Below are 7,548 nucleotides of genomic sequence, written 5' to 3' on the forward strand. Positions count from 1 at the left end.
GGCTCATTCCTGGCAGAGGGGACCACGTGGGAGAATATGTGACATTGGAAAGGGAGAATATGGCAGATTTTCCTTCAACAAAATGCATAGCACTCTTCAGGAGCCATAGAGGGTGATAAGGACAGAGAGGAAAACAGCATTCAAACTGGGGAGGACCCCTGGCAGCAATGACACGTCACTGGATGTTTGTGAGCAAGTGTCTAAATGGATCAGTGTGAAGCTTCCCCTTACATGTTGAGACGAGGATACTAAAAGGAACCCCACCCCCCCACCCCCACCCCGGGAGGAGCCTGCGGAGTCCTGAATCATTCTCGGGTCCAGCTACCATGATAGACAGGGACATCAGAAGGTAACATGGAATATTACCGAAGCCCAGGAGTCCGCTCCCTCTGCTCCAAGCTTTAGATCACTCCAGCCAGGTTCTCTCTGGACCTCGCTGAGATGGGAGGCCACAGGCCCTAGAGCTGAAGAAAGCATATCCAGGCCTGGGACAAATAGCAGTCATATATCTGAAACTCATGTTCCCTGAATATTTTTTTTTTTTTACCTCAAATTGTTTCTGCCAGCTTGCCAATTTCTTTTTCTGCTTTTACATTAAGTTAAATGTTTTTTTTTTTTTAATACAGCCTTTAAAAGGAAACATAATAGACATACCGAGTGAAAAATAAGCAGAAGGGAGCTGTAAATCATATTTCTAAAAGTAGTAAGATAGAATAATCACATCCATTTGAGAATTGTGGTCACAAAGGCATCATCTAATGTCTGATTAGATAGTCCTCTTCAAGAAATAAATATAGATGTTGACAATTTTGTTGCTTTCTGTGCATGTCATCATGGGCCTGACTTCTTTAGAGGTTACAGGGCATGAGTAGAAAAATTGCTCTAAAAATAATCCTCTGTCATTTTTCAATTTTTAAATAAAATTGGTTACTTGGCTCAGAAAGTGCTGCACAAGAGATAAATCATTTTTAAGAAACACTGAACTGCTACTAAATTTTTTTTCTTTATGTGGTAGACATTCTCACTTTAAAAATAAATATATACTTTACAAATTAAAGCATAGAAGGAGCATTTGTTCTACCAAAGTTGACAAGAAAACATGTTTAAAGGAGCATACCATCTGTTTCTCTGCCTTATGTTGACACGTCCCTGTTCCTTCGTATGTACCTACACGCCTCGATGTACATCATGTATTAATAACAGACAGTATGACAGATGCTCCCATTTTTGCTGCTTTGGGAAAAATGTAACAGATTGTATTTAGCTATTCCATGATTATATTGTCTCATGTTGAACAACCACTGTAGGCTTAAGCTGTTCTGTAAGTAGCCAAAGCTAACATCAGCCCATGTCTTTTTACCTTACCTGAGGGCTCTGGCTATGGAGCTGTACTTTAAAACCATGAAGGTTGTTTTAGTCCATTTGGGATGCTATAACAGGATACCTGAGAGTGGGTAGCTTGTAAACCACATACATGTATTTTTTACTGTTCTGGAGACAGGAAGTCCAAGATCAGGGCTCTGGCAGATTCCGTGTTTGCTGAGAGCCCATTTTCTGGTTCATAGACTGCCATTTTCTGTGTCCTCACAGGGTAGAAGGGGAGAGAGAGCTCTGTGGGGTCTTTCTCATAATGATACGAATCCCATTCATCAGGGCCCCAACCTCATGACCTCAGCACTTCCCAAAGGCTCCATCTACAAATACCAACCCATCAGGGATTAGGTTTCATCATAAATTTTGTGGGGACACACCATTCAGTCTATAGAAAATGTATAGCAGCCTTGTCTGGCCTCCTCAGACATCTTTGTTCTCTCTTCTGTAAAAGGCCTTAACAGGAATTTGGGGTTTTAAAATTTTTACAAATTTTGATTAATGGCCATGTATCCAGAAATACTTCATTCTTAATTTAAAAATATTGTGTATATGCACACATGTGCATGCTCTCACACATGCACACACACCAGGATGAGGTTGCATTTTTCCTTAAAGACATTTGGCTAAAGTCCACAGGACCATCCTGGTATCTGAGGTAAAATCCAGTTTAGGTTTGCTTTCAATCAATCTACACATTTGTTTCAGTAATGCCACTCAGTTCTACTCACACACATCTTTGTCTTTTCACAGTAGATCTTTGGGGTGTTGCTACTTAGTTAAAAAGCAATGACTAATAAGCTTTGCTGTTTTAATACAGTTACCAGATAGAAGCTCAGTATGTGTCTGTTGCTGAGAATTTATAGACCTGGTTTGACAACTCTGCCCCTCCACAATGTGTAGGTATTTTATAATGTGTTACTGGATTCTGGCTTCTTTTGCAGCATAAATGCATTGATTAGGTTACATTAAGGGTTCTGTTTACATGCAATCATAGTTTTATTTTCCTTTTAGTATAAACACCTCTGATGAACATGATGTATCATTCATTTAAGTGTGACATTTCCCTGCTTCCCTTCCACCTTGTCTGACCTTTTACATATCCACTGAATACTGTTCCACTGCGGGATATGAACTGACCTTCCCATGGCATGATGAATCTAATCAAAGGTGTGTCTTCAGAGAACATGGAAATATTGATGCTGATGTTCAAGGAGAAACAGGGTGGTTCAGGAAGCTGGAGGGAAGAAGGAATTAGGGAGCATAGGCCATTATGAGGTGTGTGTGTTACTAGGAATATGACCTGAGTAACTTATCTTACAGTCCCAATCCAACAAACATAGCCTCCAGGGAACCATATTTTAAACCCTCTTTACCCTTCTGGGTGATGCTCAGAAGAGTCCAGAAACTGCCATATGAAGAACAACGAAACTGCTGAGGAGCTCCCTCTCTTCCCTCCCTCTAGCCACACACACACACACACACACACACACACACACAAATGGCTAACAGAAAAGGAGGGAGAAAACTGGTCCTGGGTTGTTCCTGGGAACAAGTTAGTATCAAAGTGGGGAAGTGCAAAAGGACCACGTTTAGCATTATAATAATTGCATGTGATATGTACATGGACTTGCCCACTAATGGAATGAATGGGCTCGGGAACTCCAGGGCACCAATGCTTCCACAGGAACCACTAATGTGCTTCTCTATTGGAGGATAAAATCGGCTGAGATCAGTGGTTCTTGGAGCCGGCTTTACTTCAGAATCATCTGGAGAATTTCTTTCAACTGAAGATTCCTGGGCCCTACTTCAGATTTGCTAACCTGAATATCCAAGGGAAGGCCCTAAATACATGTCCTGTCATAAGCTCCACAGGGGGCTCGGATGTGCACCAGCAGTGGGTAGCACTTGGAACACAGAACTCTCAGATGCCATGTCACATTGAACTTCTACCCATGTATCCACAATAACTGCAACAGCAGTAACAGTCATAAAAATAATAACCTGTGTGATCAGGTATCTGTCCCTCTTTCCACATCCAACCTTTGCTTTCCTCCGTCTCGGATTCACTTTCAGCCAGGATCTCTCCAAGGGATGATAAACTGGCAACTAACACATGGTTCCTCCAAGTAATACTCATTTGCCAAAATCTTATATTTCCCATAATATGAATAGAGACATGAAACTAAGCAGGAAGGAATTATTACAGAATTAGGTGTTAATAACCTGAGAACAGTACAAGACAAATTAAGTTTGGTTTAGACACAAAGACAAGCACCGTGTCACTACAAGGCATCACACCCCTGGAATATGCTACTGTGGGTACATGCAAACATTTCTTTCTAGGAATCTCTGGAAACCATGTGGGGTCCTACAGACCCAAGAGGACTGAGTCTCATCTACAGGTCAGAGACTCCTACCACCCTAAATTCTGTATTAACTTTCTACCCCCCAATGCACCTGCAACTCCAGCAGCTTTCTTAGGTCTAGCTTCAGTGTGTCTCTGGGATAGGGCACGTCTGTACCTGGTGGCAGGGGTTGTAATAGTGGTGTGGCCCAAGGCCTGGCTTCAATTTTCATGGTTTTCTTTGAAACTAGGGCACAGGAAGATGATTGGACTTTTGTAGTTGTTTTGTTCATTCTTTTATTACTCTTAACTGCCTTCTCTAGAATGAGAGAGTTAAATTTGTTTGAGTGGTTCAAGGATGTATATCCAATACCCGTAACTTTTGTTGAATGAATAAATCAGAAAAATAATTGGTTTGAAAACTGGAAACAGAAGGGAGATTTATGGCCAATTGTAGATGCTGCTTACTTTCTCTGCAGAGACTTTGCATACACTTGGTCCACCTGACCAAACACAAGGTCTCTCTCTTCCCTTTTGGGGAGAGAGACTCTGGGAGGTGATTCCCAGAATGATGAATACCAAAGAGAGTTTGTGGTCTTCAAGCAGTGCTTGCCTTGGGAAGAGGTCATTTGGTTGAGGTCATTAACTTCAACAAACTAAGTCACAGACCACTGAATACCATCCTGCCAGGAAGCTGGGAAGGTGTGAGTGGCATGTAAAGTGTGAAGGGCTGTTCACTACACAGAATATCTAGATGTTCCTTGGGAGTGTCCAAGAAACTCCATGTTGTGAAATCAGGGAACTGAAGATAGATGTTTAGTGGTGTCAGTGGAACCAGGTCAACCAATCAGAAGCCTTTCAATCTCCTCCTCCTCCTCCCCTCCTCCTCCTCCTTCTTCTTCAGAAAAAAAAAAAAAAAAACAGGTTTATTTTTCTAGAAATATATATTTAAAAATTCCTCACAAAAGATGCTATTCTCTCATTTCCCCATCTTTTTCCTCTTCTTCAACATCCCTGATACAAAGGACATTATTATACCTTATTAAAACTTCACCCAAATGTCCAGACAATGCTTCATCTATGTATTCTTCTGTGTTTGCAAGCTGCATGTTCATATAGCCATCTATAGATACCAGGTAGGTAGCCTTTGTACTTCATTCCTCACTTGAGTTTCACCATACTGGCTTTCCTGTGAATCCCCTGAGGAAAGGTTTGGGATTGAGGAGCAAACTCATCTCAACTACCAGCAACTGTTGTGGGCCACTCACCACCAGCCCAGCTGTCATCTGTCCCTCGTGACTGGAGTAGCTACAGCTGGGCATAAATCCTCCTTTTACTTTCTCATTTATCTGTATTATTTTTATCTGTAAAATTTTCTTCTTTGGACATGTTAATGTTGCAAATGAAAAATATTTTACTGCTTTTTCCTATAAAAATTCCAATTTGTTGAACCTGCCTTGCCATTTCTAAGATTGTATTTGACAGAGAATGCCCTGTGTTCATGAGAATCAGTTGCAGGAGTGATCTAGGTGGTGGCCTGAGAGCCAGGAGCGGTAGTCTGGAGACACCATTCCACAGGTAACCTGTCCTCCCTGGGAGCTGCCAAGTGGTCTTCACTGCACCAGCACAAATTATTTTTGGATCCAACATTCTATAATTCTCACTTAAACAAGAGACAATGGAATGAACATCTTGAAAATTTTTAGAGAATTTCTTTTGCCATCTACCATCTAACATGACAGACCAAATCTTCTGAAGAGTTTTCAACACCCACAGCCTGGCAACTAAGAGTAGGAAAAACAACTCATGCACCATATACACTTTCAAAAGTATTTTTAGTTTCTTCCATGAAGTGACATTTTATTTTACTCTTCTTAAAAACATTTAACTGTCAGCAATGGCTCATGTCTGCTAAGTTCTGTAATTCCTATGAATAACTTGTTTAGTTCTTCGAGACCATGGACAGCTTCATCCTAATTTGTTTGCCCAAGTTATAGCAGGCTCAGAGCAATTTGGTGTGGTTGTGAAACAATGGAAGTTTACCAACGGGAGTGGTGGAATCTGCTCTTCTAAAACAAACAGAGTCCAAGTCCTAATCTAGAATAGGATACACTTAGATCTATCCAAGTTCATATATATGAGATATATTAGTGTCCTTTGGGTGGGCGGATGGCAGATCCAAAGTGGGTAATTTGAGGGTAGTTTTAAAAGTGTATTACTTATAATGGTGTGGGTAGGGTTTGGGGAATTAGTAGGAAAATTCCCAGGGCTAGCAACAGCAGAGAGTCACTACTCCTAGGCCTTAGATAGATGGAACAGTTATAGAAACTCAGAAAGAGTAGTTATATAAAGAGAACTTCCTAGTCCAGACCTCACTTTCTTGCCCACCTTCCAGTCTCCTGCCACTGCCTCTCATTGGCCAAATCTTTCAGAAGTCAGATAACAAGAGGCATGTTGATATGGCCTCCTGGGGCAGGATGGAGAAGGGTGGACAATGGATTCCAGGGCGAATAGAAGATATGCAGTAGATGGAAATTGAAGAAGGCTAGGGTAATCAAATGAATGCTCTTATTCATCTCTTTGTTCATTCTTTCATTCATTAAACATACATTAGTTAAGCACCTTCTGTACTTTAAAGCACTTTGGAAAACACAGGTGAAGGATAATAAGTTGTCTCTTCTCTCAAGGAGCTTTTATTTTTTATTGAATGTGCAAACAAGGAATAGCCATGTGGAATGTCGTAAAACTAGAGTAAACTTGTTTTTAAACTCACTGAGAGTAATAGTATGGCAGAGAGTATCAGAAGTGGGGCAGGCAGTGTGGGTACTAAGGGAAGGTGGGCTCAGGGGAAATATAAGAGGATTTTTAACAGGGCTTTGTGGGACTCAAGGGAGAGTCTTGAAGCCTTTAGTCTCCACCTCAGTACCTCTATGGAGTAATGGACTGGCCTAGTGATATCTCAATGAATTCTAGGACTATATAAAAACTAAATATATGTACCATTTTTTTTAATTGAGTACTTATAATGCATCAGTTATTTCACATGTAATATCTCACGGAAGCCTTATAATGAGATTGCTGAAATGAGTGTTATTTTTCATATTTTACTTATGAGAATAAATGAAATTCCAAGAGGTGGAGTGACTTATCTAATGTCAGACACCTGGTGTTAGAGAGACTGGGATTCAAAGCCAGGCATTTCTGGCATAAAATTCTAAGCTACTAACCTCTTTAAACAATGACAATAAAGGACTCAGCAGTGGTGCCGGCCTTGGATATAAACATTGTCCTCGTAACACCCCCGTGTTTTCTCAGATAACTGGTAGTTAGAACTTTCTATTTTAAGAAGCTGCTTGACTTATAATAGGTTATGTTTTCACAAGTGCTGCCTGCACTTAGGTATAGTATTGGCCTCTGAGGAAGTCTGAACAGAAGTGCTATTATTGTATCTTTCCTATGGAAAACCGTCTAATGACTTCTCATTATGCTTGGAATTAATTCTTTGAACTATATGGGCAAATGATCTGGTTTCTCCTACCTCTGATTTGATCTCTTACTATCCACCACTTACTCTGCTCCAGCCACACTGGCTTTCTTTCTTATCTTTGGATAAGCTTTGTTCTTCTCACCATAAGTTATTTTCCCTAGGTGTTCTCTCTGTCTAGAATCCTCTCCCCACAAATCTTCACAAACTGGCTCCTTTAGTTATTCAGTCTCAACAGAAATGTCAGATTCCTTTTATGACCATTTCCCATAACGCCCTCCTACTCAATCTGTAGAACATCATCTTGTTTAATAATCACTGTAACACTCATCTTGTTGGTCTATTT

General features: G+C 40.6%; 1 pseudogene; it reads right to left on the reverse strand.

Annotated features, from left to right (window-relative positions):
* Positions 1 to 4,655: 4,655 nt before the first annotated feature.
* Positions 4,656 to 5,091, reverse strand: LOC123852870 (small nuclear ribonucleoprotein F-like; annotated as a pseudogene).
* Between the last annotated feature and the right edge of the window lie 2,457 nt (positions 5,092 to 7,548).

This window comes from Mirounga angustirostris, unplaced genomic scaffold, assembly GCF_029215605.1.
Source record: "Mirounga angustirostris isolate CCGP_5_RB_7025 unplaced genomic scaffold, mMirAng1.0.hap1 SCAF_7, whole genome shotgun sequence".
NCBI lineage: Eukaryota > Metazoa > Chordata > Mammalia > Carnivora > Phocidae > Mirounga > Mirounga angustirostris.